The sequence below is a fragment of the Haliaeetus albicilla genome, chromosome 2, assembly GCF_947461875.1.
Source record: "Haliaeetus albicilla chromosome 2, bHalAlb1.1, whole genome shotgun sequence".
Lineage (NCBI taxonomy): Eukaryota > Metazoa > Chordata > Aves > Accipitriformes > Accipitridae > Haliaeetus > Haliaeetus albicilla.
Genome location: NC_091484.1, coordinates 36,723,142 through 36,737,976, shown reverse-complemented (window position 1 = coordinate 36,737,976; position 14,835 = coordinate 36,723,142).

Below are 14,835 nucleotides of genomic sequence, written 5' to 3'. Positions count from 1 at the left end.
GGACACCCTCTGGACTCAGTTCCAAAACACCCAATTAACTACATGCCAATTATCTACATACAAAATGCCTTCAGAGTTGGCATTTCTATTTCACAATGTCTTACCACAAGGTCTTCACCCAGGATCTGGTGACTATACCTTTAAAAACAGTTGTAACATCATTTTCCTTTCTCTCAATAGTCAGTTTAAACATAAAAGTGGGGGGTAACTTTTTATCAGTAGAACCATTCTTTATTCAGTACACTATCAGTATTAATTTTTGTTTATGAAACTATGTAACTTGGCTAAAAAAATAATAACAAAAATAGACACTATATTCATGTAATCACTACTTTTCTGAATGAAGTATCTTTACTATGTACTGAGTTTTCAATTTGCTGTTGTGGTCTTTGCTTTCTGACCAACAACGTAGCCAAAAAGCATGTCTAACTTCAGATACTTTTCTCCTATATTTGAGAAGTTTCAGGTCTTGAGAGGTAAGGTACTTAGGGACAGAAAACAGCGACATAACAAGGTCATAGTCCTTTAATATTTAAATAAATCATTATAATAAATCAAATTATAATAAAATATTATCTAATTAATGATTGCAACTTAAGTGTGTTACTGAATTTCATCAAATTTATTAAACATTGCCTTTTCCAACTCTTATGTTCAAGCAGAACCCTATATATTTCTATTTTCTCCACAAGAGTTAGGAAACTTTTACTTTAAAAGGAGAATTAAGCAAGAAGATTGGCATTGGCAAGAATATACCAATAAGACAGCGAGGCAACTCTTTCACTCCTGGCCTCCTGAGAGAGAACAGATTTGAATGTTGCTTCTAACAGAGCATGGAAAGGATAGTGAAAAATGTGTTTGTTGATGAAGGACATGACTGATGCAAATGAGGTTACACGTCCCACTAGGCACAGCTTTGTGATATTTTGGGGGAGGAAGTGGGTGGCCTACTTTTCTTCTTCCCTCACTTAAAGAGAAATACTTACTGCATAGATCATCATCCCCACTACCTCTGGTTTTCTGGCACTGATAGAGGAGTATAGATATAAGAAACATTTATTTACAAGTCAAATTCATGTCCCACATTTTGTTATGTTGTAATTAACTTTAAGACGACAGTGCTGCTAATGCGCTGTATGTATTCCCTAATGCAAATCAGATTAGGAATTACTGACAATATAACCTCCTCATTAGGGGACTGTTGTTGAAGTCCCTTGTGTAAATGCGACTTCTAGAAAGTTCAAGTCTCCTATCTGAGACTTCTAAAGACTAAATACCATAACAATGCACTACATTAAAATTCTCAACTGAAAGGAAAAAGAATCAATGGCAAATTTAGCTGCATCGCTCAGGAGATAAAGTGATTACAGCACAAATCCAGAGATTACTGTCCCTCTAGCAAAGATGACTCCCCACAAATCACCAATAGATAACACAAAACAAAGTAATGCTTTCCAGGTCCTTGTAATCTGTTCTATTCTTGTATCTTTTTTTTAATGACGAAGCATTCATCAGATTGTTCTAAGAGGTGGGATGTCCGCAGAAGGGTCTAGAAAAACCAGATCACAGTTGAATATTCTCCTGAGCCACTGTCAAAGTACACTCTTGTTCTTGTCATTGAGGACTCTTCCACGCATGTGATTTGTATTCTAATGACTGACTTACTCTGCTTCCAGTCTGGAAATCGCTGTGGCACAAATCCCACCCATTAGTCAATTTTGGGCAAAGAAGCTACGAGGGTTAGAGCAAGAAGAAAGCAGCCAGAAATAAGAATGGCCAGCTAAGGAAAGCAAGGTACAGCATGATCTTTCTCAGTTCCTAAATTGCTGTACTCCAGTCTAGAGGATTTACTGAGTAAGCTGGCAGTGTGCTTAGAAGTGATGGCCCCAGGCCATCAGAGTGAAAATGGAACCTGCTACCTGCACTTTCTCGGCTATACAACCTAAGTTCTTATAGTATTTATGAAAGTACCGAATAGTAAGTAAATGCTATCCAGGACAATTGTTCCATCAACAAATGGAACACATGTTTGCAGCACTCTGGTAACTGAGTAGGAGTCAGATTACATCCCATCAGCCAGCTGGGAAGCTAAGTTTTCCCTTGTGATTGCGAACCACCAAGTTGTTTTTGGCATGATACAAATAGCTCTGTCCCTGACAGACATCTAGGCACTGAATTTCCAATTATGGAGAAGTTGCATTTAAGAGTTTCAGATCTGAATTATGGACTTCACATTAATTCAGCAGCTATTACAAAATGATTTGTCTGTCAAGTTACAGGCCAATCTGGGAAAAAAAAATATAGAAGTTCAGCAGAAGTTTGCTATTGTACTTGCATTTGTCTAGCAAAGGATTAAAAATGCCTATAGCCAGACCACATAGATTTTCAGTTTTAGTAAAATGTAATTATTTTATCTCAAAAGTGTCTTTTACTGATTGATAGATTGGTATTAGTGGGGGAAGAGGTGAAAAAGCAACTTGGAGTCTGTCTATCCATATCAAAATTTAGGCATAAAAGATAAAGAGCTGCTTAGATTTTCCTCCTCTGAATTTGCAAAATTAAAATTTTATCCTGTCTCCCCATCTTCAAGAATCATCTGGCTGTACTGACACATTCAGCTTCCATGCAGGTGCTTTCAAAATTCCTTTGTACTGTGAGTTTCATTTCTTGTTTATTTCTTACTGCAAAAAGTTGTTCTGCACAGCTTTACAAGTACATGGGATAGACCACACTATCTTTGTGCTGCTAAAATGCTCTTTATACTCTTCACAATACTACTTCTTTACTATGGTCTATTTTAAAGGTGCACTATAGTTGGATGGTCTCAAATTCCTGTCTGATAATAGAAAAGTCAGTTTTCTTGAAAGACAAAACTTTTCTCTTTGTGATCACGCAGCTCAACTACCATAGCAGAAAGTTTCATACACAACATTCACTCAGGAATGAATCCAAAGTGACTGGTAAAATCAGATATTAGATAATTTATGAAATATATTGGAATTGCTATTTATTAAATACTATTTACTGACTATTTTTCTGGCAACTTTCTATCTGCAAATGTAGTTCAGTATGTTAGATTTCCTCTTTTAAAGTCTTAAAGTAGAATCAATAGCTAGAGAAATTAAGTTTAAATAAATAACAAGGAAAGAGAAACTACATGGAAACAAGATGGAAGTGGATTATTTGGGAGATTTACAAGACACAAAAAATTATTTACATCTTTTAAACCAGGCTACCTACCCTGAAATGCTTTATCTCTGTAAGCAGATGTCTGTGTTTGTGACTAGATTGCCACATATGCCAAATGGCTTACAGCAGTTACCCTAAAATTTAAGAATATCTAGGTTCTTTACTTAGTGCACAGGTAACAATTTAAACTTCAAATAGTCAAACCTGGAAAAAAAAAAAGAAAATAAGCATAAATCTTGAACCTAACTCATTACTCTCATTTTAAGTCAGGTCCCAGTTACGAAGCTCTTGCTTACTTTGGTGACTGTTGCATGCACAAAAGTACTCCCAGTCTTCAGTAGAAAACAAGGCAAGGATCCCTGTGTTACTCCCTCAGGCATGGTATCATGTAGGACACACACCTCATTTGGGCTCATTGTTCAAGGTACCTGCAAGAAGAAATGTAGAATAGTAAAAAACTCTGTACTGGATCAAATCATAGCTCTTTATGTTCCATATTCTGCTTTTTACACTGGCCCACAGCAGAGGCTTAGCAAAAAAAAAAGAAAAAGAAACAGAAGAATTTTAGCATGATCTTTCCCCTGGTACACCCTCCCAGTTCTCAGCAACCAGCGTAGGGATCTCTTAGCCTGAAGGCTGTCTCCACACCATCATGTTCAAGAGCTGCCAATAGACAAATAGGCCATGACTTTCTCCAACATATATTTGAATTAATTTATCCTTTTGCTGAGCAAACAACTGCCTTCTGTGTTTAAACTGCCTTGTAGCTGAAGAAGTTAGAGTTCCTAGATAAGTTACAAGAAATAGCAAATATCCATTTCTTGCTAATTTTCCCTGTATCACATGTGATTTTGTAAACTTCTGTCATTTTATGACTCTGAGGAAGGGGCTATCTTTTCCTGAGGACAGGGGTGATCATTTAGACCAGGTCACTATGGTCCCTCCTCCGCGTAAAAGTCAGTTTGTACCACTGAACTCCTGTCCTCATTCCAGCTCTGCTGTACTCTGAGGCACAGCTGTGTACAGCATTGAAACTGCAGGCTTCTAATACTAACATAACAGTACCTTCTTTTTATTTGGTATTCTTTTCCTAATAATTTCTAACATTCTGCTGGTTAGTTTGCCCACAACTGAACACTGAGCTCACTTTTTCACAGGATTACCCACAGTGACATGAGTATTATTGCCCTAGTAGTAATATTAACTAAAAGCAGTGGCTCTGAGACATATCAGCAGACTCACTAGTGTTTTGTGGAGAGTTGCACAGAATTTCTGTTAACCTCTGGTTTTGATACAAATTTTCAGATTCTTTCTTCTTTAAAAAAAATAATGATGTTCACTACCCTGGTTTAAGCATTTTATCAGTGGATATAAGAGGGTTTTTGAAACAAATATTATCACCATCTCCAGAATAGTGGAAGCTCCTATGGCACCAAAGAAAGAATGTTGCCACAAGTACAAAGTATCATAGGACAGCAGAAGTATTACCTAAAACATCCTAGGCTTAGCTGATTTTTAGGATGTTGACTTTGATGATTTCTACCAGTGATCTAAATGCATGTTTGCACTTAAAATTAACATATACCCACTTTCAAGATCCCATTTACAGCACATAAACAGGCTGCAGGAGAGTTATCTGTTTTATTTGAGCTTAGAAAGTATTTTCTTTTTTTTTTTTTTCTTTTTCCCATATTTATAGTTCTAATACTCCAACACTATTTGAATATAAAGACCCATACTAAATACGTCTCACAGAAGAACATCTTGGCCTGGATGCAGAAGGGGTAGAAAAAGCCAAATACAGTCTCTGCTGTTTCATTCTTCCCTGCACAAGATATACTCTGAGCAAAAGTCTTTCTTACTAAAGATTTGCAGCTTGTGTAAATCATTTTGGCTACCCTGGCTTGACTGCATCCTTGTCAAGCAGCCCATGTACAGCCTAAGCAGTAGCAGTATATCATCTCAAAAGTGTGCAGGGAGAGACAGGGAAAAAAAGCTGACGAGTCACAAAGCCATTCTGAACTGAGAACCAAGTTGATGCATTAGCATGGCGCCCTGCTGGGGCTAATCACCCTAGTGAGAAATAGTCCATATAGACATATCCTCAGACAGTTGCTGACATTTTATGACTCTCTTTTGCCTTTTATGGGAGTTGCCATTTATAGCTAAGAAATATTTTGTATTTTATTCCTTCCCAAATTCTGGATCTAAACCAGTACTAGAAGTCTGTTTAACAAACCCATATGAGACTTCCCGGTTTAAAACTGCCACCACTCTGCTGAACTTTGAAGGCACAGGCACTGTGAATGGTTTGCCATTCCACCTTATCTCCCCATCAGCATTTGTCTTAAGCTTTTATTTATATTGTTCTGTGAAAGTAAAAACATACAGCAACAACTTTTTCTATCTTCAGCTGTGTGGTGTGGTTTGGAGTGTTTTTGGCAATTTCATTTATAATCAATCCTGCTTAAGCTGTGAGTAAAACATCCACTTACACTAGCAGATACAGAAACTGGGTTTACGCATGCAGTTCTGACTTAGTACAACCAGTGGTTGTAACATACTTTTCCTTCCCTAGTTGCAAGGTACAATAAGAACATACAGTCTTGTAATCATTATACACACTTTTTGCTCTATGTAATATAAAATTACTATGATAGCTGCAGAGAAACACATTCCAGAAATCTAGCATATCAAAATTGTGTGTAAAAACAAAGTTTCTAGGATTTGATTTCTCAAAGAAAATATACATAATAATGATGTTAGGCCCCCTAGTTTGGCCTCTAGTCTCAGATCCTCCAAGATATTTAAGTGTTACTGTTGTATTGCATTTTAGTAAGAAATTTGCTCTCCACCTTCTTCTCTATTAGTTTCATTTGAAAGAAAAACAAAACACTACTGAAAATAGTTGTTCACTCAACAATAACATCAGTTCAGCAAAGCTCTGCACAAATCTTCCAATACAAGATATGGCTTTCTTTGTTTAAGCTTCTAAATTAGGTTATACAGAAACTTATTAGACTTTGTATCACCCACCCAAAACCCTGTATAAACTCTAAGCTCTGCAAAGTGTAATACAAACCAAAGATAGAAAATTGTAGAGGAAATAAAATGCCAAACATAAGCTTCATCATTTGCCAAGAAAACTGTAGATAAAAATAAAGCTTGGAGGTTAACTCTAATACTTGGCTGCAGGAAAGCTTACTTTGCTGAGGACTAGAGTTTAGAATAACTCCCCAAAGAACTCCGGCACTAGTAGGAACAGACTGCAAGGACTTATGTTATTTAGAAAACAATTTCTTCTAGAGCCAGAATTATTAGCTTTCAAGAGCACATCTGGCTTTCCCTCTTCTCAGTTTTTAGTTAAAATAAAATTCTTTTGCCAACAGTATTTTTGGAGAAGACCCGGAGTGAATAAAAATGGTTCCATCAAAAGAGGACAGCTTTGCGACAGAGATTATAAATTCCATTATGTCTCAGGGCAGAAGCAACAGTAATCAGACATTTCTGGCTACTATACATTCCCTCTGGGTATAGAGGAAAAGGATTTTCCCCTGTGAGAAGCTACACCCAAAATACCTCAAGTGTTTTATTATATCACTGCCCTCTCAAGATGGCTAGGCCAGAGGCAAGTTACAGTCCTAGGGCTTATTGCAACTACCAAGTTTCAAGTTTTGCACATTGTTCCGTACAAGGGAGTATGTCCCACAATTTATTTCTACCACTGAAATGCTCTGTTCAAATCTAGTCCCCAAGAGCGAGATTATATTAGCTGTTTGCAGAGGTCATGGCAGTAAGGAAAAATCAACACATTAACTAGTGACTCCTCCCCTTGCACCTATTATTTCTCACTTAGTGTCAGAAGGCTGCGTGTGGTCCCATAGCTGTATAATTTAATCTGAATCTGGGCTGCTGCAGTCCCACTCCACTCTGCATGCAACCATTTACCTCTCTTGTGCTAGCACTGCTGCTTCTGCAACTGTTCAGGGAGGTGAGCCAGCTGCAAATCAATCCTAAAAAGAGGGATTAATTTTTGGCTGGCTCAGCCCTTGAAGGAGAGAGGACCATGGCAGGCCCAGTAGTTCAGCTACAGTTGCTGCAATACTGCACCTTTATTCTGATCTCCAGTTTGCCCATCACATCAGATTCTTCTGTCCCCTCCATTAGATTTTCAAACCAGAGCCTTGCACTTTCCTCTTGCAGCTCCTGACAGTTAGCCAAAGCTCTCCATAAGCATACCCTAAGCTATCTTATTCTTCCCCTTCCAATCCCCCTGCACTTAACATGGGTGAAATGGCTGACCTACAGTGACAACTTCCTATAAATATAAATCAAAAATATCCTTCTTGTTTACTTACCCTGCCCATTTGCAAGACTTGTTTATGTGACTGTATTCTTTGAGGTACTGGTTATGTCTGTGCTAGATACTGTACAAATACAAATACAGAACAAAAATTTCAGCTAGAGACACAAGGCGATAAAAAATGATGTATCCTAGATCCAATACATCAGTCATTCACAGACTACGTGATGTATGTAACAGTAGCAACACTTCCAGTGGTGGTACCTGTTGCTATTACCATTGCTATGACTGATACATAGGAAAAAAAAAAAAAAAGAGGTAAGAAACACTTATGTTACTGCTGGGCTGGACACTACTAAATAAACTAGCTGTTATGCATGCTCACTGTGCCTGCACTTCGATAGTCTAGTCTGAAGGAGGGAAACATACTGGTTATTGTGAGGCTCAGCAGAAAGAAATAGAATTCCGTGATGAAAAGCCACTCCAGCCACTACAGCTTCAGATGTGTCTTCAGGAGCAGCAGAGTGACCCAAGCCAGCAGGCCTTACTATAAAAGAGAGGAGGGATTGTGCTTTTCCTATCATACTGTCTAAACACCACAGACAGTGGCTGTTCCGCTCTGTCTTCAGATACATGGTCTAACCTTGAGCCCTTTTTCAGCCCGGTTCTAGTAAAGTAAGTCCACACTTTTTGGCTTTGGTGAAAGTGCCCTGCGTGTCACCTGCATGCTGCTGACACAAGATGCCTCACTGCCTCCCATGCTATTTCAAATGTAGAGATTCCTCAAGAAACCAAGCTCGCAGGATGAAAAGGAGGTGACTCAGCACTACCAGCACATTTTTTTCAGGCAATAAGGTAGGGACAAATCAAAAGCCGTTCCTTCTATCCTTCCTACAGTCCCCAAGCAAGATGCATACTATAAATCTTTGGCAGCCCAAATTACATTTGTTAACAGGCCCAAACATGATTCCTGGTAACAAACTCGAGACTATGTTACTAAAATAAGACAGCAGAAACTAAGTACTCTTTGGACATACTTTGACAGTAGATTGCCAGCACAGGTGCTACTTGACTGGTCCTGATAAGAACAATCCTCCAGCAAGTACCCCACAGTGTCTTTGTTCTTGACGCAGTATCTACTTCAGCTGCGTGCTAGAACTCCACCACCCAGGAACCAAGACACCAGAGTCATCACTCTTTTTTGCAAAGCCCATTTCCCAGCCCACCTTGCCATGCAAAATCTCCAGCTCAAAACTGTATTGCTGCCTGGGAAAGGATTCTTGGATCCCTTAGGCCTGTGGTCTTGTATTGCCCCTTAGATCCCACTGCAGGACACATTTACATGGCTGCTGCAGCATAGAAAGCAAAAGTGGGGGCTCTGCTGAGAAACACACTAGGCAAAGGCACAGCAAGAAGAAGTAGTGAGGAAAACACACAATCCAGGCTGCTCTCCTCCAGAACAGAAAGGTCCTTGACAAACTTGGCGATGATGCCACTTCAGTGTTGTCACTCACGCTTCGTAAGACCCAGGAGGAGAACTGCTGGCAGTGCCCACCGAGATTAGATTTGAGGGATTGTCCCTGATGGCAAATATACATTGAGGAGGGATACGGACTTCATGTACAACAGGAACAACTCTGTCCTTCATCAGATTAAATCTAGGCTTTGAAAGAGATACAGTAAGAGCAAGGGAAGACAGTTCAAGTGATTCTGTGGCACACACTTTCTCACTCAGGAAGCCTGCAATCTACATTCCCCCTCCTTCTCAAGGTATGAGATGTATACAGGTAGCTAGAGAATAAATAATTGAAATTTTTAAGATCAACTTATTCCAGAGGCATGTCCCAATGAAGCAGACTGAAAGAAAGGACCAGGAAGTTGCACTGAGAAGCACAGCAGGAGACTAGCAGAGCACTGAAAGTGATCCTGATATTGGAAAGTAGCGTGTGACAGCCTGTCGGCCCACGTGCAATATGCAGCTACATGCATCCCCACTGCACCAGAGTAAGCAGTTTAAACTAACACCTTTCACCTCACAACTGTGGCAAGCAGAGACTGCACATGTGGCCAGTTTCCACAGTGCAGCTGACAGGCACTTGCTGACACAGCTTTGCAAGTGCCTACACCCAAATATGTTTCTCAAACAATGAATTCTGACAAGGTACTCACTGGACAGCATTCACACATCTTGCAGAATGCAAGATGAAATTTTCCAGACACTTGCAAAACCAATGACTACTCAGTCCATGGGTAACTTGGTGCTTGTGGGACCACATAGCTTCCCTTCTTAACTGTCTGTACTGTACCTAAACAAAACTGACTGATACAGAGGAAGTCAATATCTGGAAAGTTTCCTCTGTTGTTCTAATGAATGTATTTTAAGACAAATGAATATGTAAAAATTGATAGGTTTTGAAATTTTTATTACTATTAATGAAATCTCTTCTGATTTGTTACTGCTAAACTTTTTCTTTCTTTTTAAATCAAAACATGATCAAATAAAGCAAAACTTCACAGATCAAAAGTTAGCATCTTGCCACCATACTTACTCAGACAAATATTTGAGCTAGTGGACAAACATCAGCATATTACAATCCTATTCGACATAGCTTAAGTTATCTTTTCAAGCCTCACCCAGTTTTACTGTACTGAATGTGGTTTTGTAGCTACAAAGGCTGTTTAAGTATTGCCAGTAAACATCCTGACATTCTGACCCTTCCACCTATCGTTACATTTCCCCGTACATATGCAAAATATAGTAAGATAATGTTCAATGGGAATAAAAAACCTAGGCCTGCTGGAAGCCTGTCAAGCTACCAAACTCAACATCCTGCACCTGTTTGGGTAGTAATGAAATCCATCCTTGCTCCTATCCAGTGCATGGGTCTATGATCCAAGGAGGGTTGTGAGACCAAAGCCTTTGCAGTGAGACCAAAACCTTTGCAGTTGTTACACTGTAATGGTATCTATTTAAGCATTTTGGTCTGAGGAAGAGGTCCCTGCTTGCAGCTTTTTTAAAATATCTGCATTTCTAAAGATGTGCTTCTGTGCTCCTTCAGCGCTCAGAAAAAAGTCCCTAGAAAGCCATCCCACACCAGTGAAGTGCTCCCTCTTCATTGTGCTCTGAGGCAAGGTCACATGCAGCCAAGGAAGGAAGGAAGGATGGAATTCTGCTGGCCCACCAGGAAAACCATTATTTCAGAAGCCCCTCTTATTTCTGGCACAAAATCTGAAATCGCCACCTTCAACTGAAGGGCATACTTCCCAGCTGGACAATGTCCCTTCTTTCTTAAGTATTCATAGAAAAAGCAATGACTCACTAATCAAGAGCTTTCCAGGATGTCAAGCTTCCAGAGTGTCATTACAAATCAATTTTTCTTCCATCAGAGAAACATGTCTTCCAAGCCTTAAGTTCTGTTGCTACTCCTGATCATCCCTGATGGGCACCTGGACTACTTCCCAGCAGCATGTACTCATTTCACATGCAGTCCCAAAAGCACTAGTCCATCTCCTTAACTGTCCCTCTGATAAAGGCAGTCCTAAAAGAGACATACAACTGCACCATTTCCATTTTAATGGAAAGGTGGCAAGGTGACAGAGTTGAGAAGCAATGACAGATCATTTTTAAATCCTAATAAATTTATGGAACAGAAAATTATTACTGCAGTGAAAAACATGGAAACTTAAGTACAGCGTCTGTAGGACATGGAGCACAGTAAAAGGGTACTACAGAACAGTACTTTGGACACTAGTAGGAAGCTCTTCACGATGCCTTGTGTATTTTGTGTTTGTAGTCTCTCATAATAATGACATATCACAAAGACCCCAAGCACAAACATAACAGCCAAGCAGTCAAAGGCCATTAACTATTCTAGCTTTTAGTGTCAGACCTGGCTTTAGTCGCATTGGCCAAGCGTGGTGACAGGCATAAAGAAATTGAACAGTTGGCCCGAGTTCGTCTATTTGGAATTAGCCTAAGCACTATTAGCCTCTCTCTTTGCTTCTGCTAGCAGAAATTGATTTGCATTCACTGTTCTATGTTGTACCAAAGTATATGGCTTCATGCTGGCAGCCTGAGCCTGTGTTACACAAAACACTCCTGCTAGGTTGAAACCAACCTTTTGTGTATTGACTACTGTGCATATAATGTTTGCTTCTTATGTTATCTTATTGGAACAGCTTCGTAGAAATAGAAGTCATTTAATAAATCCTCATCAATACTGCAAGCCAGGTTTTATCTTTCTGCTGTTCTTGCAAGGGACATTATTTGTGAAAAAAAAAAATGAATCTGAACAATCATGGACTTATTTTCTTTTATTTCTACACCCATGAAACCATTTACACTGAATTTCTTTTCCAGTAAGTAGTCAGTAAAGTTAACTATTTTCCAACTTAGCCAGTAGATATGTTTGTATCTGGATATACCTCCTCCTATCTCATGGTTAAATGTCAGTATCATTGTTTTTAATACAATGTATGATTTATATGGCATCTTCACACACTAAGTGCTATACATGTTGGATATGCTGAGTATACATTCTGGATCTCATAAGTGCAAGCAACTACAATGCTTTTTATGAGCTTAGCACTCTTGAAGAACCAGTATTGGACATACATTACACTACTTTAATGAAGGAGAAAGAAAAATTAATAGCAGGCTTGGACTTACAGCAAGAGCTTTTTTCCAGAAATATATATTTGGCAATGTGGTAATGCTGTTTTCAGCTGAACGATAGGTGACTGAAGACTCACTACAATAATAAATGAATAAAATCTATTAATCAGAAAAAGGGAAAGAGGATGCAAGGGAGAAAAGAGACTGATGGCTCTCCATAAAATGTTTCGATTCTTGCTTTGATTTCCTTTAGCTTTGTGGTTAGCTGTTGCCTAAGGAAAACTCTCTGATCGAACACATCACATCTAATGTTAGATACAGTAAATCTAATGCTTTCTGTGGAACACTGTTAGTTTACCAAAAAGTTGCATCAAATCCCTAACTAGTTCAAAGGGTGTATGTGCAAGTTATTATTTCCCTAGAGACAAGGCAATCCAAATAAAATATTGTTTCTGCTCCTTGGACCAGAAAGAGAAAAGGATAGTTTCACAGTAACAAGACCTCTTAACATCAGGCCTATTTTAGCTGACAGAAATGACTTGAAAGATTGTCAGCTTTATGGCTTAATTGAGAACTGTAAAAAGATCACAAGAATATCACTCAGACACCAACGAAGGAAATTTTTATTTTAGCTACAAGTGAATTTCCTATATCTCTCTGTGTCCTAGGTTTCCCTAAGAGGAAATGAGATTTTTTTTCAGTGTTGCTGTAGAGAATTCCATTCATGAGAATTAGATTGACAGTCTCTGTATCTCACACTATCCAAAAAGAATGTCCCATACACATATTAGCTCATTTACTGTTATGAATTGTAACTGCTTACAGCAGCACAAACAGCTCTGGGGACCATTTGATGTAAATTCTGCAATTGCTTAATTCAGTGCAGCGCCAATGACTTCAGTGCAGATATTTCAGATTTACATAAGCATAAATAAGCAAAATCAGAATGGGGAACCACACTCAGCAAAGTTTTCTCACAGTTAGTCCTACTTGCAGAAAGAATTATTTGGTCTTTCCCTTTAAACACATTTGATAAGCCTTAAAAAAAACCCTTCCTCCATCCAACACACACACAGGTGCTGCCATAATGTTTTTACATCCCATTTAAAGTGCCTTCTTGCCTTTAACAAAGAAAAAAGATGTAATTCTATATTAAAATCCTGGTACAGAGTGTCATTGTTGGCATAAACTGAGCTGCCTCAGGTTGGCATAACTTAAGCAGAATCCCTCTGCAGACAGCTGCATTCAGAGCAGACACTGCAGAGTTATCATGCTTTCACCATGTCACGTATTTATGATCCCACAGGAAAATAAAACTAAATAAAAAAAAAAGAGCTGAGTCCAGCAATACTTTTAAAATAAGTGAGAGCAGGTAAAAACATGCTCTGCTTCGAGCTGCGCCAAGAACAGCTCATTCAAAATACGCGCAGCAAACACATTTACTCATATTCCAGCCTCCCAGTGAACTTTCACCTGCATGCCTATCAGCCACACAGAGCGGCTCAGAAAATTACCTATCAGTACTTGTCAGTAGTATCTTACCCTTATATCTTTTAAGGTGCCTAATTCCTAATCTGAGGAGTTTGGGCAGCTGTGTATCTTTTGAGGATCCAAACTTAAGCTTCATTGAATATCAAGTGATTCAACCCTAGCTGTTAAACACATATTTGAAAAACATACAGTATCAGGAACACATCCTTACCAAGTCCCAATACCAGATTTGGATTATTACTTACACTTTCAAAAAGCGGGCACTTCTAAACAGCTTGCAGGTGGTAATTCATAACCCAAGTGGCTCCTTACTGGATAGCAGGTGAGCTGGTGGAAAATGACTGGGGCTTCGCTAAGTGAATGCAACTTGCTGCATGTGGAGCTGAGACATTGGCAGCACCTCCCCACTACCTGTTACAGCATATAGCAGGAATCCACAGTTACTCAGTTTAACAGTGCCACTGCCAGTTCGCAGGTATGTTTCCCTTCAGGTGCCCCAGGAGACAATGCTACATAGAAGGGCCAGTAAATGGCCTTCTTGCACTGAACTGCACCACTGTTCATACAGACATCTATGAATTCTGAGGAGGAAATATTTTGCCCATTACGATCTTTCATCTCTGAAAGGGTTATCAAGCACTGGAACAGGCTGACCAGGGAAGTAGTTGAGTCACCACCTCTGGAGGTATTTAAAAGATGTGTAGATGTGGTGCTTAGGGACATGGTGGACTTGGCAGTGTTAGGTTTACAGTTGAACGCGATGATCATAAGGGTCTTTTCCAACCTAAATTACTCTATGATTCTCTCTCGTATCTTCTTCTAATGAACTTACAAAGCAGGAGAGAAGAGAAGAATTTTTAGACTTCTCATTATAGCCGGTCAAGGCAGCATCTTGCATACTGAGCACTGCAGAGCAGCTGCTATTAATTTGATTTTAACCCTTTATTCCTTTGGGGGGAATTAAAAACCATTTGAAAGCTTTATGGATTAGTCTAACACACAAGATATACCACAAGAAGGAGACAGAGAATCTTTCTCTATGAAGTCACAAATGCTGATTTCAGAAAATACTCTAAATCAAGCAGATCATCACGGGTCACTAGAAAATGTCTTTATCAGTTTTATGGTGTAAATGTCAGTGTTCTTCATAACATTTGGATCTAAAATTTAAAAAGGTAAGAAACCTGTCACACATTTTGCACTGGTCCATTATCTACAGTGATCAGCACGTACTTTT